The sequence below is a fragment of the Salvelinus alpinus genome, chromosome 18 (genome assembly GCF_045679555.1).
Source record: "Salvelinus alpinus chromosome 18, SLU_Salpinus.1, whole genome shotgun sequence".
Lineage (NCBI taxonomy): Eukaryota > Metazoa > Chordata > Actinopteri > Salmoniformes > Salmonidae > Salvelinus > Salvelinus alpinus.
Window position 1 is genome coordinate 44,983,084 of NC_092103.1, and position 27,976 is coordinate 45,011,059.

Genomic DNA, 27,976 nt, shown 5'->3' on the forward strand with positions numbered 1-27,976 from the left:
ACCCCACTTTAGCTAAGAGCTAGAAAAGTTTTTCATGTTTTTAAAACCATATTTTGTATTTGTTTTCAGAAATGACTTATTGCCTTTTCTTGTTGGCACAATAAAAGTAGCCATTGAATATATATCTTTTGAATGAGTTATCCACATTGCAATGTTTTGAAATACAGGCTTTTATTTTGAAGGTTTTCTCATTACCATATACAGTGGGTTCATCCTTTGTGCTGCTGGCAGAAAAACTAGTCTTAGCCGTCAGGTTAAGTGCACCTACCTGACACTTCCTGCTGTCGTCGTTATGGGTTTTTCCTTTCATGCGCGTGGATGACGTTTCTCACATATATATCACTGCCATGTTTGTATGCCTTCATCAGATGTATTCAATTAGAATTTCCACGTCCTCCGGCTGAAGCGCTGCGACCTTGGGTATTTACTCACATTTGGAGGAATATTGGTTGCGGTGTAGTTTAGCCTGCATACGATAGGTCTACTACAAAGATTGGATTGTGATTTGAGTTTTTATTTTCGTTTATGTTACCCAGTTGATACAGCAGTGAGACGCAACAGCGAGGGACTGACCCTCGTATTTGTAGAGGTAAGCAACACCTAGGCTACTGCATTTTTGGTTTTCATTTTATTTCGAGCGTGTATCCTATAATAAAAACAAAAAATGTATTCTGTGCTCTATCGACTATCATGAACGCGGTGGCATAGAATGTTTGCGTCATGACGAGTACTTGTACAGGGTAAAGGTGATCTGAACGAGAAAGTGGGTGTACATTTGGCGGTCTTGTACGCATACAAATCTGGGCTAGGTCTATGCGACACTTTCTGCACTGTCCTCGTGACTTTTGTTAACGAGATTTATTTGGCCAATTTTGATAAACATTGAATGTGTCAACCGTGTCTCTACTGTCTAGCATGTAGGCTACAATTGACAATGCAGCGCAAAGATTAATCTGTTCAGGCTACTAATTTATCAAGTGTATTCATTTACAAACCAGTAATTCTGTAACCTTTTCTGCACTTTCCCGGCAGCCTTGTCAGAGGGTTGCTACATCAGCAGTTACAACATATAATTTGACTTATAAATGTATTATATCTACCCATTGACTATTGAAGAATATTACTTTATGCCTCATGAATTTAAACTGTTGTACCCCATCAGAACCCAACATGTTAGCTTGTTTTACAACAGTGTTTGTTTACAAACACTATATAACCTCAAAACATTGAAACTATAATTTAGATATCATGGATGATCAGTCCTTGCATCCATAGCTCTGTCTATGCATTTGAGTAATTACATTTCTCCAGCCCCCTCCATCTGATTTTTACAGGAAGTGGTTGGGAGTAGGCTGCTTATTCAACCTCTGATTGGCCCTTTTTAATTAAGCAGTAATTATTACAAAAATATATAACTAACAGCCATTTTCTAATTACATTTTATACTAAACTACCCTACCTAGGCAACATTTTGATGCCCCTGTTATTCTAAGAGGCAAAGTGCGCAATCTGTTCTCAATTCATTATCATGCAGCAAATCTTTAGAACATGTTGATCAAGTTGTTGGCAGCTGAGTTTTATGGGTCCATATTGAACGTTGTTTCTGGAGCCTTCTGCTGGACCATAGCCTGGCTACCCCTACTCACCACTAGTGGAATAGCCCCTAGTACCCCTACTCACCACTACTGGAATAGCCCCTAGTACCCCTACTCACCACTAGTGGAATAGCCCCTAGTACCCCTACTCACCACTACTGGAATAGCCCCTAGTACCCCTACTCACCACTAGTGGAATAGCCCCTAGTACCCCTACTCACCACTACTGGAATAGCCCCTAGTACCCCTACTCACCACTACTGGAATAGCCCCTAGTACCCCTACTCACCACTACTGGAATAGCCCCTAGTACCCCTACTCACCACTACTGGAATAGCCCCTAGTACCCCTACTCACCACTACTGGAATAGCCCCTAGTACCCCTACTCACCACTACTGGAATAGCCCCTAGTACCCCTACTCACCCCTAGTGGAATAGCCCCTAGTACCCCTACTCACCACTACTGGAATAGCCCCTAGTACCCCTACTCACCACTACTGGAATAGCCCCTAGTACCCCTACTCACCACTACTGGAATAGCCCCTAGTACCCCTACTCACCACTACTGGAATAGCCCCTAGTACCCCTACTCACCACTACTGGAATAGCCCCTAGTACCCCTACTCACCACTACTGGAATAGCCCCTAGTACCCCTACTCACCACTACTGGAATAGCCCCTAGTACCCCTACTCACCTCACCACTAGTGGAATAGCCCCTAGTACCCCTACTCACCACTACTGGAATAGCCCCTAGTACCCCTACTCACCACTACTGGAATAGCCCCTAGTACCCCTACTCACCACTACTGGAATAGCCCCTAGTACCCCTACTCACCACTACTGGAATAGCCCCTAGTACCCCTACTCACCACTACTGGAATAGCCCCTAGTACCCCTACTCACCACTACTGGAATAGCCCCTAGTACCCCTACTCACCACTACTGGAATAGCCCCTAGTACCCCTACTCACCACTACTGGAATAGCCCCTAGTACCCCTACTCACCACTACTGGAATAGCCCCTAGTACCCCTACTCACCACTACTGGAATAGCCCCTAGTACCCCTACTCACCACTACTGGAATAGCCCCTAGTACCCCTACTCACCACTACTGGAATAGCCCCTAGTACCCCTACTCACCACTACTGGAATAGCCCCTAGTACCCCCACTCACCACTACTGGAATAGCCCCTAGTACCCCTACTCACCACTACTGGAATAGCCCCTAGTACCCCTACTCACCACTACTGGAATAGCCCCTAGTACCCCTACTCACCACTACTGGAATAGCCCCTAGTACCCCTACTCACCACTAGTGGAATAGCCCCTAGTACCCCTCTCACCTCACCACTAGTGGAATAGCCTCTAGTACCCCTCTCACCTCACCACTAGTGGAATAGTCTCTAGTACCCCTACTCACCTCACCACTAGTGAAATAGCCCCTAGTACCCCTACTCACCACTAGTGGAATAGCCCCTAGTAACCCCACTCACCACTAGTGGAATAGCCTCTAGTACCCCTACTCACCTCACCACTAGTGAAATAGCCTCTAGTACCCCTACTCACCACTAGTGGAATAGCCCCTAGTAACCCTACTCACCACTAGTGGAATAGCCTCTAGTACCCCTACTCACCTCACCACTAGTGAAATAGCCTCTAGTACCCCTACTCACCACTAGTGGAATAGCCCCTAGTAACCCTACTCACCACTAGTGGAATAGCCCCTAGTAACCCTACTCACCACTAGTGGAATAGCTCCTAGTACCCCTACTCACCACTACTTGAATAGCCTCTAGTAACCCTACTCACCACTAGTGGAATAGCCTCTAGTACCCCTACTCACCTCACCACTAGTGAAATAGCCTCTAGTACCCCTCTCACCTCACCACTAGTGGAATAGCCTCTAGTAACCCTACTCACCACTAGTGGAATAGCCTCTAGTACCCCTACTCACCTCACCACTAGTGGAATAGCCTCTAGTACCCCTACTCACCTCACCACTAGTGGAATAGCCTCTAGTAACCCTACTCACCACTAGTGGAATAGCCTCTAGTAACCCTACTCACCACTAGTGGAATAGCCCTTAGTACCCCTACTCACCTCACCACTAGTGGAATAGCCTCTAGTAACCCTACTCACCACTAGTGGAATAGCCTCTAGTAACCCTACTCACCACTAGTGGAATAGCCTCTAGTAACCCTACTCACCACTAGTGGAATAGCCCTTAGTACCCCTACTCACCTCATCACTAGTGGAATAGCCTCTAGTAACCCTACTCACCACTAGTGGAATAGCCCCTAGTACCCCTCTCACCTCACCACTAGTGGAATAGCCTCTAGTACCCCTACTCACCACTACTTGAATAGCCTCTAGTAACCCTACTCACCACTAGTGGAATAGCCCTTAGTACCCCTACTCACCACTAGTGGAATAGCCCTTAGTACCCCTACTCACCTCACCACTAGTGGAATAGCCCTTAGTACCCCTACTCACCTCATCACTAGTGGAATAGCCCTTAGTACCCCTACTCACCTCACCACTAGTGGAATAGCCTCTAGTAACCCTACTCACCACTAGTGGAATAGCCCCTAGTACCCCTACTCACCTCATCACTAGTGGAATAGCCCTTAGTACCCCTACTCACCACTAGTGGAATAGCCCTTAGTACCCCTACTCACCTCACCACTAGTGGAATAGCCCTTAGTACCCCTACTCACCTCACCACTAGTGGAATAGCCTCTAGTACCCCTACTCACCACTAGTGGAATAGCCCCTAGTACCCCTACTCACCTCACCACTAGTGGAATAGCCTCTAGTACCCCTACTCACCTCACCACTAGTGGAATAGCCCCTAGTAACCCCACTCACCACTAGTGGAATAGCCTCTAGTAACCCTACTCACCACTAGTGGAATAGCCCCTAGTACCCCTACTCACCTCACCACTAGTGGAATAGCCTCTAGTACCCCTACTCACCTCACCACTAGTGGAATAGCCCCTAGTAACCCTACTCACCACTAGTGGAATACCCCCTAGTAACCCTACTCACCACTAGTGGAATAGCCCCTAGTAACCCTACTCACCACTAGTGGAATAGCCCCTAGTAACCCTACTCATCTCAACTCTCACATTTGTTGCATTTAAACTGAGCAAAAATATAAACATAACATGCAACAATGTCAAAGATTTTACTGCGTTACAGTTCATATAAGGAAATCAGTCAATTTTAAATACATTCATTAGGCCCTAAATCTATTGATTTCACATATGCATCTGTTGACATGTCTGGTGAATATGCAGGCCGTGGAAGAACTGGACATTTTCAGTCCAGGAAGTGTGTACAGATCCTTGCGACATGGGGCTGTGCATTATCATGCTGAAACATGATGGGATGAATGGCACAACAATGGGCCTCAGGATCTCGTGACGGGGATCTCTGTGCATTCAAATTGCCAGTTATAAAATGCAGTTGTTTTGTTGTCAATAGCTTATGCCTGTCAATACTATAACGCCAACATGGGGCGCAGTGTTCACAACGTTGACATCAGCAAACCGCTCGCCCACACGACGCCATACACGTGGTCTGCAGTTGTGTGGCCGGTTGGACGTACTGCCAAATTCTCTAAAACGACATTGGAGGCAGCATATGGTAGAGAAATTAACATAAAATTCTCTGGTAACATCTCTGGTGGACATTCCTGCAGTCAGCATACCGATTGCACGCTCCCTCAACTTGAGACATCTGTGGCATTGTGTTGTGTGACAAAACTGCACATTTTAGTGGCCTTTTATTGTCCCCAGCACAAGGTGCACCTGTATAATGATCATGCTGTTTAATCAGCTTCTTGATATGCCACACCTGTCAGGTGGATGGATTATCTTGGCAAAGGAGAAATGCTCACTAACAGGGATGTAAACAAATTTGTGCACAACATTTGAGAGAGATTAAGTTTATTATTTCAGCTCATGAAACATGGGACCAATGTTTTTATAATTTTTTTCAGTGTATTTGACAGCAACTCAAAGCAACCAAGCCAACATGTTTTTCCTGGGAAATGACTGAATAATGTTGCTCTGACCACGACTCTTCATGGTCGAATTGTACATGCTTTGAATGATGAAGTAATGTGATTTGCGTTTGGACTCCCACCACCGTGAAAGAGCTTATTTGTATCACACAAGCCTGAACACTGCTGCATAATGGCATTAAGGAGATCGTGCCAGTTAATGGATGAGGTTCTATGAGATAAGACCATGCCAAGTATGGTCTGCCTTTGCATGTATTGTGCTATTAGAAAGGGAAAGGGGGATACCTAGTCAGTTGCACAATTGAATGCATTCAACTGAAATGTGTCTTCCACATTTTAACCCAACCCCTCTGAATCAGAGAGGTGTAGGGGGGCTGCGTTAATCCACGTCCACGTCTTCGACGCCCGGGGAACAGGTTGTTGTTGTGGGTTAACTGTTTTGCTCAACAGTAGATCGGCAGATTTTTCTACCTTGCCGGCTCGGGATACGAACCAGTGACCTTTTCAGTTACTGGCCGAACGCTCTTAACCGCCAGGCTACCTGTTGTGATATCTTGTCAGTATGAATGTCGATCAACCATGGAACCTGGCAGGATATGTTTGTATGATTTACTAATTGTGTTCCACTAGAGTACTATAGTGATCTGCCCATGCCTTAATGTCCTGTGATGTTGATATAACATCCTCTAATGGTTTCTCCCCTCATTAAATCTCGTCACTGTTTGGTGCATTCCTTGACTGGTTTGCAGCTGAGAAGAGTGCCATTGTAGTCTTACACTGACACTTTGCATAATTTGTTATTCCAGTCAACATTCCTAAGGAAAGCCCAGTTGACAGCTCTACACATGACTTTTTCCATAGTAATCCAGTGCGATGTCACGGATTGTTTTGAGTGTTTTTTTTATTTTTTATGATTTGTGTAATTTGGTCCCTCCGTCCACTTGTCCCTATAACTAACAAGTTGTGTTGAGCTGAAACGGTTGCCATGGTCATGTAGTGTTTTTATATAAACTATTGTGGTGCATGGGGGAGAAAGTGAAACCAGAGAAACTAGTGACACAGGAAAGAGCGTTTCTCATAAACGAGGTTTCTCAAGTCACCTGAACTACACAGAGTACTTCCTGGTTTTTTTAAATTTGGCTTATTATTTAAACAGTTTAGTCTGGTTTTTTTTACATTTTATTTCTACATTTGGTTACTTTGATTAATTTTTAATACTGAATGGTGGGACAGTCTGTCCCCCAAAAATGTAAAGGTGAATTTAGTAGTTTCTAAGCAAGTCCAAGTCTGTTGTCTTCTAAATGTCTTGGTCATCATTTATAGATTTAATTGACTGTGTGCACATACCACTAGGGGTTTGTCAATTATTGTTGCTTACTGCAAAGGATATTTCCTTCGGCGCCACTATTGATCCTTCTCATTGCAGTGCTATAGACATATTCTATTGAACCTGCTCAGCAATCAGTGTATAACATGTCAAACCTGGCGTACATCCTATCATCTCTGGCTCATGTCCCAGTTCTCTGAAGTGAGGATCTTCCAACTACTCCTCCACAGCCACTGGCAGAGCTGCTTTCACCAATCAAATCCTTTCAGATTTGTCAGTGGACATATCCAGAATGTTGGCCATGTGCTCTGTTATTAGACGTATCCAGACTGTTGGCTATATCCTCTGTGGTTACCTACACTGGTAGTACTTTCTGTTTTAACATTTGTGCAGTTTCTGAATTGCTCATCTAGTGGTTGACCTTGATCACCTTGCAGCAGATGGTACAGCGTGTGTAGGCAATGGGCCTAATCTGGAGACAATGGGATATGATCATATTTTAACGAGGAATTATGTTACAAGCATAACTCTCATTGCATCTGTCTAGTTTGAGAGGCAACAGTGGGTCGTTTTGATTTAATCACTCATCCGTGGCATGCTTCCCCTAATATACATGACTGTGACTGTCAGGCAGTTTTGGCAATATACTGGCATAGTACATCTCCCGGTGCAAATGTTATCACATAAACCGGCTTATATTTAAGTGATTAAGGCACGAGGTGGTGTTTTTTATTGCCGGTAACTCACCAGAAACTGAAACCGCGAACCACCGCATATAACCATGACAAGGATTCTGGTTAATATGGCTGAATACGAACAGTGCAGTTAATCCTTTTGTAAAGGCAATCAAATAGGCAAAATGTCAATACAGAGACAAAGTGGAGTCACAATTCATTATCTCTCTTCAAGATGTCCACCATTGTTCCTGTACCCAAGAAAGCTAAGGTAACTGAACTAAATGACTATCGCCCCGTAGCAGTCACTTCTGTCATCATGAAGTTCTTTGAGACTAGTCAAGGATCATATCACCTCCACCATACCTGTCACCCTAGGCCCACTTCAATTTGCTTACCGCCCCAATAGATCCACAGACGATGCCATCGCACTACACACCATATCCCATCTGGACAAGAGGAATACCTATGTAAGAATGCTGTTCAATGACCACAGCTCAGCATTCAACACCATAGTACCCTCCAAGGTCATTAAGCTCGGGGTCCTGGACTTCCTGACGAGCCGCCTCCAGGTGGTGAAGGGGGTTCAGACTAGAGGTCGACCGATCATGATTTTACAACACCGATTATTGGAGGACCAAAAAAAGCCGATACCGATTAATCGGCCTATTTATTTATATATATATTTGTAAGAATGACAATTACAACAATACTGAATGAACACTTATTTTAACTTTAATATAATACATCAATAAAATCAATTTAGTCTCAAATAAATAATGAAACATGTTCAATTTGGTTTAAATAATGCAAAAACAAAGTGTTGGAGAAGAAAGTAAAAGTGCAATATGTGCCATGTAAAAAGGTTTAACGTTTAAGTTCCTTGCTCAGAACATATGCAAGCTGGTGGTCCCTTTTTAACATGAGTCTTCAATATTCCCAGGTAAGAAGTTTTAGGTTGTAGTTATTACAGGAATTATAGGACTATTTCTCTCTATACCATTTGTATTTCATATACCTTTGACTATTGGATGATCTAATAGGTACTTTAGTATTGCCAGCCTAATTTCGGGAGTTGATAGGCTTGAAGTCATAAACAGCGCAATGCTTGAAGCACAGTGAAGAGCTGCTGGCAAATGCAGGAAAGTGCTGTTTGAATGAATGCTTACGAGCCTGCTGGTGCCTACCACCGCTCAGAATGCTCTATCAAATCATAGACTTAATTAATAATGCTAGCTAGCACCTTACCTTGGCTCCTTGCTGCACTCGCATAACAGGTAGTCAGCCTGCCACACAGTCTCCTCGTGGAGTCGAATGTAATCGGCCATAATCGGTGTCCAAAAATGCTGATTACCGATTGTTATGAAAACTTGAAATCGGCCCTACTTAATCGGCCATTCCGATTAATCGGTCGACCTCTAGTTCAGACCCAGGACACCGAGCTTAATGACCTTGAAGGGTACTATGGTGTTGAATGCTGAGCTGTGGCCACGCACACCTCCAACTCAATCATCAAGTTTGCAGATGACAAAACAGTAGTAGGCCTGATTACCAACAATGACGAGACAACCTACAGGGAAGAGGTGAGGGCCTTAGTAGAGTAAATAGCTTTTCACTCAACGTCAACAAAACAAAGGAGCTGATCGCGGACTTCAGGAAACAGCAGAGGGAGCACTCCCCTATCCACATCGACAGGACCGCGGTGGAGAAGGTGGAAAGCTTCAAGTTCCTCGGCGTACACATCACTGACGATCTGAAATGTTCCACCGACACAGACAGTGTGGCGAAGAGGGCGCAACAGCGCCTCTTCAACCTCAGGAGGCTGAAGAAATTTGTCTTGTCACCTAAAACCCTCACAAACCTTTACAGAGCATCCAGTCGGGCCCCTGTTACGGCAGCTGCCCAACGCATCACCGGGTGCAAACTGCCTGCCCTCCAGGACACCTACATCAAACCATGTCACAGGAAGGACAAAAAGATAATGAAGAAAGTCAACCACGCGAGCCACGGCCTGTTCATCCCGCTATCATCCAGAAGGCGAGGTCAGTACAGGTGCATCAAAGCTGAGACTGACAAAACAGCTTCTCGGTCCCATCTCAAGGCTGTCAGACTGCTAAATAGCTATCACTAGCCGGCATCCACCCGGTTACGCAACCCTGCGCCTTAGAAGCTGTTGCCCTATAGACATGGAATGACTGACCACTTTAATAATGGACACTAGTCACTTTAATGTTTACATACCGCTTTACTCATATATGTATATACTGTATTATATTCTACTGTATTTTAGTCAATGACACGCCGACATTGCTCAATCTAATATTTATGTATTTCTAAATTCCATTCTTTTACTTTGTATTGTTGTGAATCGTTTTTAGATTCTACTGCACTGTTGGAGCTAGAACACAAGCATTTCGCTACACCCGCAATAACATCTGCTAAATATGTGTCTGTGACCAATACAATTTGTTTTCAGCCAATCAGCATTCATGGCTCAAACCACCTGGTTTATAATAGGAGTTATACCACGGCATTGTTGAATAGTGGATTCTGACTGTCAAGAAGGGCGTTCTAGAGTGGGCATTATTTTCAGATCTATACGGACAGTTATTTAACACCTCCTGAAGTAGTTCCAACAATAGGTGCCTTATTACCGTTGTAAATCACTGCACCAAGCAGCTATAAAGATTTTTTTTTTTTCACCTTTTATTTAACCAGGTAGGCCAGTTGAGAACAAGTTCTCATTTACAACTGCGACCTGGCCAAGATAGAGCAAAGCAGTGTGACAACAACAGAGTTACACAAACAAACGTACAGTCAATAACACAAGTTACAAAAAGCCAAACCAACAACTACACATACTGAAATTGGATGCATGTCCAATGAGGAATAACGTTTTTGTTTTTACTGAGACTTGTATATATTTTTGTAGCATCTGATGACCTAGGGTGGTGAGTGATGAACATGAAATTCTCCATGACGCAGGTGGAGTTAGACTAGTGCTGTCAAATCCTCCCACATGTTTCTTGTTCGACCGGCTGTTTTTAGCAACTGGTATTGTTGAATTCGGTTGTCAGTGGTAGATTTGCGAGGAACAAACTACTGTATTTAGCAAGCTTCTAGCCTAGTGTTTTATTTGCAATGCGATGTCCTCAAGTATTGTAATGGACAGCTTATGTCCTAACGAGACAGCAATTTTTCTGTGCCAGGCAAAATGATGCATTGTTATGGATGTATCCAAATTTTAAATAGAAAACAGCTTAATCAAATGCAAATGGAGATGCTTTGCTGTTATTTTGCGGAGTTGGACAAGACTTCGTTAGCCATAGTTGGCTAGCTGGCAAGCAAGGGATTAGAATGTTGCCAATTTACATGGCAATCGAACAAATTCCTACTGGCTAGAGCACTTTAGAATTGTTTTCTTTGGCTACTGGTATAAGCGGGATAAACAGTTCCACTCTCTACTAGGCCCGGGGCGATACCATTATCACTATTTCTTTTTTTTCCACGTCAAAAATGAAAACATGAAGCAGGCAACTCATTAGCCCTTTAAAAACCTGCTATTTGTAAAATATGGTGTGCCATAGCTTGGAAAATAAATGTGCCTCTGGATGATAAGACAATGTTTGTTTCCAACATTTAGGGCTGTTTTCCTAAATAAGTTCTTTTTTTGTTTCATTGCTACGATAGAGTAAGGCTCTTCTCTACATTATCTTGGACGTCCCCACCACACTATCCATTATTTCCAGATAATGTACATAGCGTTGGCGTTTTATCCCTTACTAATGAAGCTGGCTCTAAATTAGGATCATTTTGGGAAGCCTCCAATGGAATGTCACACTGTCATCTACTGTTACAGTTCCCAGGTTGCACAGAAACGCACACCAAGTGTGTCCTGTGTTAAGCTGCTCTCCTTGGGGAGGGGTACGCCACTGCTAAGGGACTACAGGGGGAAACACTGCAGATGGAGGATGCTTCCCAGGGAATTGCTTTGGCCTGACTTTTTAAATGTTAATGTCCTGCAGATGGAGGAAAGGAGACGAGCGGAGGAAATCACTGAAGACTATTGAGATGCACCCCCCCTATGGCATGGCCTGTTTTCGCCCTCAACGGATGATGAGGGCATCTGTGATGTGGGACTCTCAGTAGGCATTATTTGGTCAGAGTTTAGTGCTGCAGCCACTCCACTGACTGGCACCTATGCTGTGTCAGTGAGAGGCTGCAGGCTATGCAGCCCCCCCCCCCATTACCCCCCTTTGCCTGTCACCCTTATGACCCATTTCTGCCAGTCCAGTGGAGACTGGACACGTAATTAGTAAGGCAATGTGGTGTTTTGCAAACATCAAAACAGTGACTCGCTCCTGCAGGTTCATGTACTGCAACATCCGTAGAGTACGACCCTACCTCACACAGGACGTGGCGCTAGTCCTAATCCAGGAACTTGTCCTCTCCTGTCTAGACTACTGTAACTCGCTGTTGGCTGGGCTCCCCGCTTGTGCCATCAAACATTTTATGTCGGCTCTGGGATTCGAGCCAGCAACCTTTCAATGACTGGCCCAACACTCTTAACCACTAGGCTACCTGCCGCCCTGCAAACCCTTACAATTTATCCAGAGCGCTGCAGCCCGCCTGGTGTTCAACTTTCCCAAGTTACATGTCACCCAGATCCTCCTCACACTCCACTGGCTTCCAGTCGAAGTTCTCATCCACTACAAGACAATGTGCCTACAGAGCAGCAAGAGGAGCTGCACCTCCCTACCTTCAGGCTCTGCTCAAACCCTACACCCCAACCCGAGAACTCTGTTCTGCCACTTCTGCTCTCTTGGCCCTCCCACCCTACAGGAGGGCAGCTCCCACCCCTACAGGAGGGCAGCTCCCACCCCTACAGGAGGGCAGCTCCCACCCCTACAGGAGGGCAGCTCCCACCCCTACAGGAGGGCAGCTCCCACCCCTACAGGAGGGCAGCTCCCACCCCTACAGGAGGGCAGCTCCCACCCCTACAGGAGGGCAGCTCCCACCCCTACAGGAGGGCAGCTCCCACCCCTACAGGAGGGCAGCTCCCTCTCAGCCAGGTCCAAGCTCTTCTCTGTCCTGGCACACTAATGGTGGAACAATTTTTGTATTTAAAAAAAAATTGAACCTTTATTTAACTAGGCAAGTCAGTTAAGAACAAATTCTTATTTACAATGATGGCCTACCGGGGAACAGTGGGTTGCCTTGTTCAGGGGCAGAACTACAGATTTTTACCTTGTCAGCTCGGGGATTTGATCCAGCAACCTTTCGGTTACTGGCCCAACGCTCTAACCACTAGGCTACCTGCCGCCCCAACAAGCTTCCCAATGAACTCCCTGCCCATCTTCAGAAAACATCTGAAACCCGACCTCCTTCAAAGGGTATCTTAAATAATCCCACTTGAATATATATTATTTTCCCTTTACTTGCTCTGACTTTGCTGATGGCTACTTTGAGAAACAATGTACTTACTATGACTGCGATATATGTGGTTCTCCCACCTAGCTATCTGAAGATGAATGCACTAACTATAAATCACTCTGGATAAGGCTGTCTGCTTAATGACTAAAATGTAAATGTGTGTGTTTTGCATCACTACAGTATTATGCCAGTCTTTTGTATTTTGATTGACGTTAACTTAAATCCCCACGACAACCATTAATGTCATGTAAGAGTGTCTGCCCCAGTGGCAGCTGTTTCCATATCTGGCGTGGCAAGAGGCAGCTTCGCTTGCCAACTTTTAAATGTGCAAGCTATCAGTTTGCAGGCTAACTAGAGCTCTGGTTTATCTGACACGTCCCAAACCGTACATGATATTAATACACACACACACACAGCACATCATACTTTTTACAAATGTGTGGTGATATAACTGCATATCATGTCTCCAAACATTACGCAATGCATTTTTCTCATTGTTAACCTTGTATAGATCGTCTTCATGCTAATAAGGAGAAAAGCATGTGTAACTAAACATGCGATTAGGCGTATCTTATATCTTCATTGACTACGCCCCTGCTGACACACTGGATGAGGGTGTGTATGGAAGCAAAGTTGAAAGGTCACTTAGTAAGGCTCCTGCTAGAAGTTTAACCCTAACCACAGATTTGGGATCAGCTTTGCCTCCCTCACTCCTAACCTAATCATCACAGGACATGCAGTACAAGTCAAACGTTTGGACACACCTCCTCATTCTAGGGTTTTTCTTTGTTTTTATGATTTTTCTACATTGTAGAATAATAGTGAAGACATCAAAACTATGAAATCATGTAGTAACCAAAAAAGTGTTAATCAAATCAAAATATATTTTATATAATTTGTGGAATTTATTTCCTTCTTAATGCATTTGAGCCAATCAGTTGTGTTGTGACAAGGTAGGGATGGTGTCCAGAAGATATCCCTATTTGGTAAAAGTCCATATTATGGCAAGAACAGTTCAAATAAGCAAAGAGAAACGACAGTCCATCATTACTTTAAGACATGAAGGTCAGTCAATCTGGAAAATGTCAAGTACTTTGAAAGTTTCTTCAAAGTGCAGTCACAAAAAACGTCAAGCGCTATGATGAAAGTGGCTCTCATGAGGACCGCCACAGGAAAGGAAGACCCAGAGTTACCTCTGCTGCAGAGGATAAGTACATTAGAGTTCAAGAGACACATCTCAACATCAACTGTTCAGAGAAGACTGTGTGAATCAGGCCTTCATGGTTGAATTTCTGCAAAGAAACCACTACTAAAGGACACCAATAATAATAAGAAGAGATCTTGCTTGGGCCAAGAAACACGAGCAATGGACATTAGACCGGTGGAAATCTGTCCTTTGGTCTAATGAGTCCAAATGTGAGATTTTTGGTTCCAGGCGCCGTGTCTTTGTGAGATGCAGAGTAGGTGAACGGATCATCTCCGCGTGTGTTGTTCCCATCGTGAAGAATGGAGGGAATGTGATGTTGTCAGTGATTTATTTGGAATTCAAGGCACACTTAACCAGCATGGCTACCACAGCATTCTGCAGCGATACACCATCCCATCTGGTTTGCGCTTAGTGGGACTATCATTTGTTTTTCAACAGGACAATGACCCACAAAACACCTCCAGGCTGTGTAAGGGCTATTTGACCGAGAAGGAGAGTGATGGAGTGCTGCATCAGATGACCTCAACCCAATTGAGATGGTTTGGAATGAGTTGGACCGCAGAGTGAAGGAAAAGCAGCCAACGAGTGCTCAGCATATGTTGGAAAAGCATTCCTCATGAAGCTGGTTGAGAGAATGCCAAGAGTATGCAAAGCTGTCATCAAGGCAAGGCAAAGGGTGGCTGCTTTGAACAATCTAATATATATTTTTACATGATTCCATGTGTTATTTAATAGTTTTGATGTCTTCTATTATTCTACAAAGTAGAAAATAGTAAAAAATAAAGAACCATTTGAATGAGTAGGTGTGTCCAAACTTTTGACTGGTACTATATGTCAAATTAACCTTAAGTCAGTGTCTACTCCTCTGTCTGTCTTTGCCACAGTTAACAGTTTTTGGAGTACGGGTGATATTCCTAAACGATGACCTCATTTTCACTGAACCTCTTGTAGTTCATAGTGTTTTATTCATTTATACCAGTACAGTTCAACTGTAATTACAATTGTTATGATTTTCTAGCTTCTTGATTCTCAAGTGGTATTCAAATTGCATTGATGTATTGCAGTGCAATTACACTCTTAGACATGACTTTTTGGGAGGAGTTGTAATTGGCCAAAAGCTCCTCCATTTCCAAAGACCCAATCATGTCACGATTTCTGTCCGTCCTCACTCCACTTCGCCCAGTGGCCCTGGCTCTGAACGAGAGAGGCAGAAGTACGAAAGAGCTCTGACAGAGGCTAATGAAACCTGATTTCAGCTCTTCTCTCTCTTTCCAACTCCTCCGTCTCCCTCTCTGGGCACCTCCCTTTCACTCTCTCTCCTGGACCCTGAATGTGCCAGGAGTACTCTCGTCTGAAAGGCCAACGAGAGTCCATTCACACCCTCAGTAGTGAGGCAGGTCTGCTGGAAAAGGGCCAGAGTGAGAGCCGACGCATTTCTCTAAAAGAGCCATGCCTCTCGTCACGACCCTCCCTTTTTATGTCTCCTTAAGTTTCCCCTGACGACGCCAGTTGGCTTTCCTCAATAAATTATTCTGACAATCACCAATTTAAGGTAAAAACTAAGGGTATACTTACTATTAAAGCTGGGTGATATGGCCAAAATATCAGATCACGGTAGTTTTAGAATTTCAGAAGGTATGACGGTTTTTGAATAATACATGTTCTTTATTAGTGTATGACCCTAGGGTGGCAACACATACATTATAAGTGATTTCAATGGGTCTTTTTCCCCATTCTGATTTGTTTTAAACTTCAATTCAACTATAACCAAAAATAATTTCATGCATTTTAATCCATTTCTGCATTTACTGCACTCACTTGAGAATTTCCACACTGCCACACAGGCCTGCATGATATGGGCAAAACAATCGAAGCCTTATTTATTACATTTTTTTAACCTAATGTTGCAATTGTGATTTTAGATAAAATAGATCATAACACTTGGGTGAACTGTTAGTATCATTGAAATAAAATGATTAATCGAATTCTATATAATAGTGGGTTCTTTGAATACAGTGTTTTGACATGAAAATGCCAGGGAGGAGTTATTGTGACAGGGTAGGAACCACAGTGTTGGTTAGTGTTTCCTAGGGGACCCTATAATCTTTGGCTGGATTAAATGTTTATTAATGTATCCAACATTCATGCTACGCCTATTACTCTTTGATTTAGATGATACTGTTGCACAAACATGCTAATTTAGGCTACAACATCACTGGTATCAGGCTGTATAGCTAGCTACTTTGCTCTGACTCAGCTGGCTAGCTGGTGTCGTGTCTGGACTCATTAAATGTGAAGACTTATTTATATCAACTCAGTTCTTGGTTTAATTATGTGATTAAACTAATAATGTAAACATTAATTAACTAGGAAGTCGGGGCACCATGGAAAATGGTGAGATTACAAATTTTATAATTTTCGGAAAATATAACTCTTCAGTGATTTTTTTTCTTCTCAATATCTGATCAATTAGTCTTCTATTAATGAATTATTACGTCCTCATTACTGAACGTCGCAAACCCTTGTATATTGCTGATTCATTATGGAAACTAGGGTTAGTGCAGATATCCAAATTGGTTTAATCATTTATTTACTAACTAATAATCACACACAATTACGTAACAAACAGATATTGGTTACTAACAATGATAGAAAAGTCCCTAGTGGGCTAAGCCGATATGATGGCTTGGTAGACAAAGGAAAGGGATGGGGACAGAGAGCGCGGGAAAGACAAAATGGATTCACTACACACAGTCTGTAATTATATTCATTGAAATGCTAATCCTTTGCACATAAACTGCCGCTCATTCGAGAATAATTGCAATGTACATATTTACGCCCGTATGTCGTTGTCTTCTCTATTGGAATCCTTGATCGTCCTGTGGAGTTCATCAGAGTCTCTGGTTAGCTTTCCCAGAAGTCACAATGTAGGTTAGAATTCGTGGTTAGAATGCATACTTCAGAGTACCATTCAGAAATGTTCTCATAGAATAGATGCTTCGGCAGTTGTCGGTATTCTCGTTCTAGACTTACGTAACTTCTAGCTCTAGCTGCAGACTAGTAATTAATTATATGTCTAAGATTTGCTCTTATTCTGTAGTGATCGATAGTCTGAGTTTAACCCTTTCCAGCCATTCCAACGTGGGAACTCCGTCCTGGGGTTCTCTGACTTAATGTATATTTTGTAGGATGGTGTTTTATACTCGTGGAAGAAGGGGAGGTTCTATGACGCCTAATGTGATGTCTGGGCTCATGGGGGTGTGGCCACTGACTAGTTAATCTTTATATGAAAATCCATACTCTCATTTAGGTTAACATTACATCTTTTCACAAATAGCTTCATGTTTAATCACATACGTTTCACAATATTTCGATGTAAACCTGACAGCTGAGAAATTATGTTGACCGTGCAGACTGAACGCAGGTAAGTGAAAACAGCATCGTTGTTATCAACATTGTTGCATGTGCTGCATTGACCGTGCAGACTGAACGCAAGTGGCTCGTAGTCGGGGAACAACTAATACGCTCCTTGAGTGTCAGGGGGCGGGGCTAGTTCTGTGTTGAAGGCAGCATAGAGAGAGAGAGCTGAGAGAGATGACTCAAGTAGGGAAGTAAACTATAAAAATGGTCATTACACACGGCGTAACACATTTAATAAACCTAAACATTCAAATACCGTTATAGGTAAAGTAAAAACCTGAACCGGTCTGTGCATCAATACCGGTGTGTGTGTGTGGTAAAATACAGTATACCGCCCAGCCCTACTTACTATTCTGCACTCCAGTTTTCATTTTGGAGATCCTTCAGAAGCTTAGAGAATGACTGATTTTGATGAACGCTTAACATTTTTGCACCGATTTTAATGTCTGAAAAAGCTTTGGGATAATGGATAAGTTTTGTTCTAGTAGTTGTCTGAGGTTATACTGAGCGCTGGTCTGAATGGGTGATCTGCAATGACATTTTCAGTGTCGATGCCCTTGCAACTTTCAAGTTTCTCACACAGGCTGACGTAAACCTTGCTTTTTAAAAAAAACATGTGTACAGCAGGCCATAGCCTTTTGAATGTTTGGTACCCCTGTCAGACATTACTCTCTTGCTGCAGATCCCTTGCGAATCACTGCCTAAAACACCTGTTTCGAACTTGCCCGTGTTTGAAATCCACCATATTTACAATCGGAGCCCGTGGGGCTTCACCTTTGACCTCTTCCAAAACTACCTTTGACCTTTTTATCAGAGCTAAAAGAAGGCCGGCTTTGAAACTCAATGGGCTTGTCCTTCTTCCTCGACTTCCTGTCTACACTGTGATAGGACGTGATGTTTCCCAAATCTCGGCAGTGACGTGGTGCTTGTGTCTGACATCCAGAGCGAGTTCCTCTTGGGGACAGGTGACTTTGTAGAGTGTGCCATGACAGAGCAGTGTTCCTCTTGGGGACAGGTGACTTTGTAGAGTGTGCCATGACAGAGCAGTGTTCCTCTTAGGGGACAGCTGACTGAGTAGAGGACAAATGTGTTGCAAACGGACATCATCTGAAATGGTCCACCCACACAGACAGTGGGGTGATAAAGGCGCAACAGCGCCTCTTCAACCTCAGGAGGCTGAAGAAATTAGGCTTGTCACCCAAAACCCTGACAAACTTTTTACAGATGCACAACCGAGAGCATCCTGTGGTGCTGTATCCCAGCCTGGTACGGCAACTGCACCGCCCTCAACCACAAGGCTCTCCAGAGGGTGGTGTGGTCTGCACAATGCATCACTGGGGGCAAACTACCTGCCCTCCCATGACACCCACAGCACCCGATGTCACAGGAAGGCCAAAAAGATCATCAAGGACAACAACCACCCGAGCCACTGCCTGTTCACACCGCTACCATCCAGAAGGCGAGGTCAGTACGGGTTCATCAAAGTTGGGACTGAGAGAAGCTGTTTTTCAAGCTATCTCAAGGCCATCAGACTGCTAAACAGCAATCACTAACTCAGAGGCTGCTGCCTACATTGAGACCCAATCACTGGCCACTTGAATAAATGGATCACTAGTCACTTTAAATAATGCCACTTTAAATAATGCCACTTTTATAATGTTTACCTATATCGTATGTGTATACTGTATTTTATACCATCTATTGCATCTTGCCTATGCTGCTCGGCCATCACTCATCCATATATTTACCTGTACATATTCTCATTCACCCCTTTTTAGGTTTGTGTGTATTAGGTAGTTGTTGGGGAACTGTTAGATTACTTGTTAGATATTACTGCATTGCCGGGAACTAGAAGCACAAGTGTTTCGCTACACACATGGTTAGCAGATGTTTGTGTGACCAATAAAATTAGATTTGTCCTCTATTTTATCTGTCTTCAGTACAGGGTTAGGGTTAAATCCCAGAGAATGTTAACAGTGATTGCCTTGGTGTGCATCACACAAAGAGCTGCAGCTGCTTATGGTTCCTCCAGAGGTAAAACAGCAAGCAAAATGAACCATCTGAAAACCCAGAAATTATTTTCATCACAGGTCTGCACATGTAGTCAAGGGATTTGACTCTGCAGTCTGTGCATATATTAGCTCCTTTACAATGTTATTTTGTTTTCATATTGAACGGTGAGGCTAAAACGTATCATCGTGCTGCCGAGGTGGCCAGAGGACAACTTCTTCTTTTCTTTTCCCCCAGGTAGACTTGGAAGGTCAAAGATCAAATGACGAATGATGCAGAATCGGTCAATACAAAAGGTCTTGCTCTGAAGATAGCGTCACAAAAGGAGAACGTGAATGGAGAGGGATTTATTTTTGTCTGGTGTTTAGAGCTGGACATTGGCTGGGTGGAGCATAGCATGTTTAAACAACTAACAATGGTGCGTACGTAGCCTACAAGATAAACAACGCACATCCTCATCCTAGACAAGTTGGCTGTGCCTCTGAGGCTCTTTACAGTGGTTTCTCTCTGGGGTTTGCATTGATAGGTGAAGACTGACTAGTCTATTAGCAGGGACAGTCGTCACCTCCAAGGCATACTGGATCAGTAGAAGCCCCCTTCCCCCCCCCCACTTATTCCCTGCTGCTAACGGCCTCCAACTGTGTGTTAAGTGGTACTGGCTAGTTCTTTTGTTGCCGTTTGGACTACACCACACCGTTGCCAGCCGTTTAGCTGGTGTTTGTGTTCATATTAATGCTAAAGTTTACTTAAGGTTCAGGAAATGCTTCCTGTCTTGGGTCTGACAAGAGTGATGGCTGCACCCTCTCTCCACCTGATCAAATGGATATATGACATCAGAGAAGCTTTAGGGGAAAAGTCTGTTTGACCCCACCCCCATTTTTTTTTTTACTTGCTCTTGGATATTCCTGCATCATGCAGGCTCAGAACAAATTGCGAGTCCTACACTGACTCATTCCTGGAAGAATCCAATTGGATGACTGAATGGAAAAGGTTAATCCCAGTTCCTGTTAGTTCTTTGGCTACTGGCAATGTGGAATGTCAGTAATATCGATGGATGATGATGAAATTACCATAGGAACCAGGGGTTGGAACTGAGGCAAACTTCATTTGTAATGAATAAGTCCAATGTGAAACGTGATAACTACAGTTTCCTCGACTAGTATTGAAAAGGTTCATCCATTCTTCTCCAATGAAAAATCTCTCTCCCTAATTTCTGGATCACGTTTGTAATGTCACTAGGCTGCTGGTAGCGTCACTAGGCTGCTGGTAGCGTCACTAGGCTGCTGGTAGCGTCACTAGGCTGCTAGTAGCGTCACTAGGCTGCTGGTAGCGTCACTAGGCTGCTGGTAGCGCCACTAGGCTGCTGGTCGCGTCACTAGGCTGCTAGTAGCGCCACTAGGCTGCTAGTAGCGTCACTAGGCTGCTAGTAGCGCCACTAGGCTGCTAGTAGCGCCACTAGGCTGCTAGTAGCGTCACTAGGCTGCTAGTAGCGTCACTAGGCTGCTAGTAGCGCCACTAGGCTGCTAGTAGCGTCACTAGGCTGCTAGTAGCGTCACTAGGCTGCTAGTAGCGTCACTAGGCTGCTAGTAGCGCCACTAGGCTGCTAGTAGCGCCACTAGGCTGCTAGTAGCGTCACTAGGCTGCTAGTAGCGCCACTAGGCTGCTAGTAGCGTCACTAGGCTGCTAGTAGCGCCACTAGGCTGCTAGTAGCGTCACTAGGCTGCTAGTAGCGCCACTAGGCTGCTAGTAGCGTCACTAGGCTGCTAGTAGCGTCACTAGGCTGCTAGTAGCGTCACTAGGCTGCTAGTAGCGTCACTAGGCTGCTAGTAGCGTCACTAGGCTGCTAGTAGCGCCACTGGGCTTGGGAGGGGGAGAGAGATTGCCTACACATGCACACACTGGCAAAGATGTTCAGCTGGCTGGCAGGCAGGCAGACGCTGGAATAAGTTTGAGTGACAGAGTGAGGGCTTTGCATAAGCACTTTTTTTTGTGGGACTGGGGGGAACATAAAATAACATTATTAACCGGTTCCCATGCTTTTAAAATAACAGTTCTGTTCCGGAACAGTATAGATGACTTTCGTTCTGATTCTGTTCCTTGAAAAAAAAAAACGTTGTTCATTTGATGTTTTTGGGGTTCTGTTCCCTGAACTGGTTCCAACCCCTGATAGGAACTGACTTTCAACCATTTAGATGCACTCCAAAGCCTTTAATATTCCATTTGCTTTAACATCTTGTTTGATCCCGACACGTATTAGTAAAAATCCAGTGCACTCAATGTCCCCTCCCTAGGACCAGGGTCGGCCACTCTTCCCTGGCGTTTTATTTAGTGAATGCTGTTTCTCCGGGCAACCATCAAACGCCACTCTGTAATCCACGCAGAGGCCAGCCTGCCTGAAATTCTGAGCTGCGAGCTGTTGCCATAACAACGCCTGCAGAGCCAAGGGGTGTGTTTGTGAGCAGTGGGGTGGGGGGGTGGGGGGCGAGCAGTAACATCTGCCCCAGTTGTCTTCCAGCAAGGAATGGGGTTTTGACTTGATTGTTTACCTGTGACTGCCTTTTCGGGTACATCTTCACTTTGTTCTACTTGTGTTAGCTGAAAACAATTGTTTGCCTCAAGTTTCTCATTTTTTTTTAGTATCACACGGTCATCTATATTCTTTCACCCCACAACAGTTTTCTGGTTCCACATTCATCTTAAATCTTTACCCACAATAACAATTCAATGAACAACTCCACATTTATAATCTGTGATCCCATTTCTGCCACCAATGGGAACATTGTCAATTCAGGTTGCAGTATGCTAACTCAGTCACTCTACAAATGTGCTAACAGCAGCAGCAGTAGCAGTAGTAGTAGCAGCAGTAGTAGCAGCAGCAGCAGCTACCAAGTCAGTCTCACTACAGCAGCTACCAAGTCAGTCTCACTACAGCAGCTACCAAATCAGTCTCACTACAGCAGCTACCAAGTCAGTCTCACTACAGCAGCTACCAAGTCAGTCTCACTACAGCAGCTACCAAGTCAGTCTCACTACAGCAGCTACCAAGTCAGTCTCACTACAGCAGCTACCAAGTCAGTCTCACTACAGCAGCTACCAAGTCAGTCTCACTACAGCAGCTACCAAGTCAGTCTCACTACAGCAGCTACCAAGTCAGTCTCACTACAGCAGCTACCAAGTCAGTCTCACTACAGCAGCTACCAAGTCAGTCTCACTACAGCAGCTACCAAGTCAGTCTCACTACAGCAGCTACCAAGTCAGTCTCACTACAGCAGCTACCAAGTCAGTCTCACTACAGCAGCTACCAAGTCAGTCTCACTACAGCAGCTACCAAGTCAGTCTCACTACAGCAGCTACCAAGTCAGTCTCACTACAGCAGCTACCAAATCAGTCTCACTACAGCAGCTACCAAATCAGTCTCAATTAAGATGGACAGCGTGTATAATGTATTACCTTGCTGATTAAATTGTTGACTGAAATTATTGTCAAGCCAGACTTTCATAGTAGACTTCATTTTTTGATAACATATCTACAGTATTTCACTTTTTAATGTGTATAGTATTGCTTACTAGGTGTGTCCAATCAATTTTGTAACCACTCCCTCTTCCAATTAGGGCTAATTGGAAAAGCTGTTCAAAAGAGGACATTGTATTATTTCTTTGTACTCCCTGACGAAGGCCATGCAGCCGAAACGCGTCGGATTTAAAAAACTTTGTTTCTATTGAACATGCCATAACAAATAAGGGCATTTTAATTAATTATATGAAGAGTGCCTTGGTCCTCCTTTTCCAGACTACATAGTACTCTGAATAATCTAAACATCCAACCTGACAACATACTGGCAGACTGTCAATAGACTGATTTACAGTGGGGTCTGAAATTGACACCCTTGATAAAGATGAGCAAAAACGACTGTATAAAATAAATTCCCCTTTTTTTTGCATACCATATATGCATGTTCTTTCATACTAATACAATTGCTCAAAGTTTTATTTTTATTTTTAACGAGTATTTTTTTTTCTCCTGTTTTCAATGCCTTGCAAGGATATCGGCACTGAGCCTTTTTCTAAAATGTATTTTGAGTTGTAGAACACATTCATCCATACAGAATCTCTCCGAATCCTTGATATTCTTTGTCTGCGCTGAATTATGATCGAAGAGAATTCTCTTGGTAGATAATGCGGTCAGCATTTGATTGTGAGGAATTCTAAGTCAGGTGAAGAAGGACTTGAGTTCCTGTATGTTGTTATGATCACACACATGTCTCGTTAATCATAAGGCATACACCCCCGCCCTTCTTACCAGAGAGATGCTTGTTTCTGTCGGCAGAAACACAGACGACGCAATCACACTGCCCTAACCCATCTGGACAAGAGGAATACCTATGTAAGAATGCTGTTCATCGACTACAGCTCAACATTTAACACCATAGTACCCTCCAAACTCGTCATTAAGCTTGAGACCCTGGGTCTCGACCCCGCCCTGTGCAACTGGGTCCTGGACTTCCTCACGGGCCGCGCCCAGGTGGTGAGGGTAGGTAACAATATCTCCACCCCGCTGATCCTCAACACTGGGGCCCCACAAGGGTGCGTTCTCAGCCCTCTCCTGTACTCCCTGTTCACCCACGACTGCGTGGCCATGCACGCCTCCAACTCAATCATCAAGTTTGCAAACGACACTACAGTGGTAGGCTTGATTACCAACAACGATGAGACGGCCTACAGGGAGGAGGTGAGGGCCCTCGGAGTGTGGTGTCAACAAAACAAAGGAGATGATCGTGGACTTCAGGAAACAGCAGAGGGAGCAGCCCCCCTATCCACATCGACGGGATAGAAGTGGAGAGGGTAGAAAGTTTTAAGTTCCTCGGCGTACACATCACGGACAAACTGAATTGGTCCACCCACACAGACAGCGTGGTGAAGAAGAAACCAGAAACACTCACAAACTTTTACAGATGCACAACCGAGAGCATCCTGTCGGGCTGTATCACCGCCTGGTTCGACAACTGCTCGGCCCACAACCGTAAGGCTCTCCAGAGGGTAGTGAGGTCTGCACAATGCATCACCGGGGGCAAACTACCTGCCCTCCAGGACACCTACACAACCCGATGTCACAGGAAGGCCAAAAAGATCATCAAGGACAACAACCACCCAAGCCACTGCCTGTTCACCCCGCTATCATCCAGAAGGCGAGGTCAGTACAGGTGCATCAAAGCGGGGACTGAGAGACTGAAAAACAGCTTCTCTCTCAAGGCCATCAGACTGTTAAACAGCCATCACTAACATTGAGTGGCTGCTGCCAACATACTGACTCAACTCTAGCCACTTTAAACAATGCCACTTTATATAATGTTTACATACCCTACATTACTCTTCTCATATGTATATACTCGAATCTATACCATCTACTGCATCTTGCCTATGCCATTCGGCCATCACTCATTCATATATTTGTATGTACATATTCTTATTCCTTTACACTTGTGTGTGTATAAGGTAGTTGTTGTGAAATTGTTAGATTACTTGTTAGATATTACTGCATAGTCGTAACTAGAAGCACAAGCATTTCGCTACACTCGCATTAACATCTGCTAACCATGTGTATGTGACAAATAAAATTTGATTTGATTTGGACTGCCCTCTTCAATTCAAACCACAGGTTTTGAATGGGGTTCAAGTCCGGTGACTGAGATGGCCATTTCTTTGTCGATTTTGATGTGTGTTTGGGGTTGTTGTCTTGGAAGATTCCCTCACGGCCAAGTTTCATCCTCCTGGCAGAGGCAACCAGGTTTTTGGCAAAAATATCCTGTTATTGGGTAAAGTTCATGATGCCATTAATGGGCCCCAGGACCAGTGGAAGCAAAATTGTTTGATAACATCAGATCCACCACCATATTTTACAGTAGGTATGGGGTTATTTTCTGCTCATGCATTCTCATTTTGACACCAAACCCACCACCGGTATGCATGGCCAAAACACCGGTTCCAATCTAACGGTTAAGGTTTGAATTTGGGGCGGGGGTAAGCTGATCCTAGATCTGTACTTAGTGGACATTTCACCTCGGGCCGTAGAGCGAGACTTCCAACAGCAGAGCTATTGATTCGGAACTAACGGCGAGCAGTTTGAGCCTCGTTCTCTCTCCAGGCTACAACGTGTGTGTGTGTGTAGTAGTAATGTAGTCTAAAAGCAGGGCAATACGATCCAGAGGCTCCGTACGGAGGGTGTGACGCTATTGCAGAGCCTCCGGAGGCTTGCGGGGTCCAAACCGATGCTCTGTAGCACATTGCCGTGAGCCTCCCGAATGTTTTAACAATGCGGAGGGCTCCGCATTGACATGATTGGTTGCCGGGTAGGTGGGGGCGGGAGGTACTGTACACAAACACACTTCCTTGACAACTTCCTTGATGACAGCTCTGCTCCGCAAAGCACAATAATTATGAATGCCCTGACTTCTGCGGAGGGCCGTTTCACAGTAAACGCTGTACAGCCACTGCAGATGTCGGATTGACCATGCAAATCTTTCAAGTGTTCTCATCACTTAAAGGTCATCGGGGATAGTGGAATACAGTGTATGTGGAGATTTGGCGGGGGTGATTCGGCAGAGTCTTTTGGTGAAGATTATCAACAGATACTGCACTGACATTGGAGTTTTAATTGTTTCAGAACATGTATTTATTTTACCAGGCAGGTCCATTTTTAAGAATAAACATCAATTTTTCCTGGATGATTTACGATTACAGGAGGGCAATAAGTGCAAATCCCTCGTCCCGTAACATTCTGGCACACTTTCACTCCTCTCTATTCAACCCATGTGTTATTCCTCTCCTAGTTTAATCTCCTCTGCCCTGTATGTCCTTCCTCCCCCTCTTCTTCTTCTCCTTCTCTAGTAAAGCTGCTGCTGTCTCCTTGCTCCATTGTCTTTGTACATGGCAGTCTGACCCCTGCTCTGTCTAGCACATCCTCCTGGCTGTCTAGCAATCACGCCCTCCTCCATCTCATCACACATTCACTGTGTGCTTGGCACTCCCTCTTCTCTCTTCATCCTCTCCTCTCTTCAACCCCTCTTCTCCCTCTTCTCTCTTCATCCTCTCCTCACTTCAACCCCTCTTCTCCCTCTTCTCTCTTCATCCTCTCCTCTCTTCAACCCCTCTTCTCCCTCTTCTCTCTTCATCCTCTCCTCTCTTCAACCCCTCTTCTCCCTCTTCTCTCTTCATCCTCTCCTCTCTTCAACCCCTCTTCTCCCTCTTCTCTCTTCATCCTCTCCTCTCTTCAACCCCTCTTCTCCCTCTTCTCTCTTCATCCTCTCCTCTCTTCAACCCCTCTTCTCCCTCTTCTCTCTTCATCCTCTCCTCTCTTCAACCCCTCTTCTCCCTCTTCTCTCTTCATCCTCTCCTCTCTTCAACCCCTCTTCTCCCTCTTCTCTCTTCATCCTCTCCTCTCTTCAACCCCTCTTCCTCTCAGCCACTCCTGTTTTCCTCTAGGGGCTGTTTGAAGGTCCTGGCAGACTTCCAATTGATCCAGAGAGGAGCATTTCAGTCAGGCCCAGCCTTGCTCTCTCTGTCTCGCTCGCTCTCCCTCTGCTTTAGTAGTAATCCCTCCCTGCTCTCCCCGCCATTCCACAAACACCCCTGACATATATCAAATAGTGTTTTAAAGGCAGTCATGTGAGTGCTGCTGGTCATCTGCTCTCTGTTTCTGTCTAACTGGGCGCTCTGTCTAACTGGGCGGTCGTGTGTTGCTGGGTGCCTAAGGCCAGGGTGCACAGAATCCCAAGTGTGTGACTGTTTCTGTTTGGATGCGCGTGTGGCTTTTTGGGTGACTGTGTGTATGTGGCTAGCAGTGTGTGTGTGTGTGTGAGACAGAGCAAGGGTTTCTGAGACAATGCAGCATTTGTGCGTCTTTTGAATCTCTCAATATAATCCATGTTGTCTGATCCGGTTTCCACAGAGCTGTATTGAGTAAGGAGTCATGACAGATAAGAAACGGGTCCCTCAGCCTTTTTTTTCCTTCTCTCTCTTTCGGGGGGAAAGCCGTACATTTACAAGGAAAAGATTCAGCGCTATGCCATCAGGCCGGATATGAAGTAGACTGTGAAAACGGTATTTAAATTACCATATCTAGCTAGATTTTATATTCTTTGTCGTTGCTGGTTTGCTAAGGCTCGGTTGACTATGATCGCATACCTTGTTAATAGAAGGGCCATGTAGCTGAACATCGTCCTGATCCTGTCTTGTGCTTCAGGTGAAAGACTTCAGGCACTTTTCAATAGAAACTAGCAGGCA

General features: G+C 44.5%; 1 protein-coding gene across 3 annotated transcripts in view; it reads left to right on the forward strand.

Moving 5' to 3' along the window:
- The first annotated feature begins 247 nt into the window (after nucleotides 1-247).
- The window catches only part of LOC139544403 (ras-specific guanine nucleotide-releasing factor RalGPS1), a 287,070-nt gene continuing 259,341 nt past the window's right edge, over nucleotides 248-27,976 (forward strand). For 2 of the 3 annotated variants that reach the window (XM_071351449.1, XM_071351451.1), the window contains exon 1: nucleotides 248-589. The gene's annotated coding sequence lies outside the window, so the exon portion shown is untranslated. The remainder of the gene's footprint in view (nucleotides 590-27,976) is intronic. The other variant, XM_071351450.1, reaches the window with a different exon arrangement.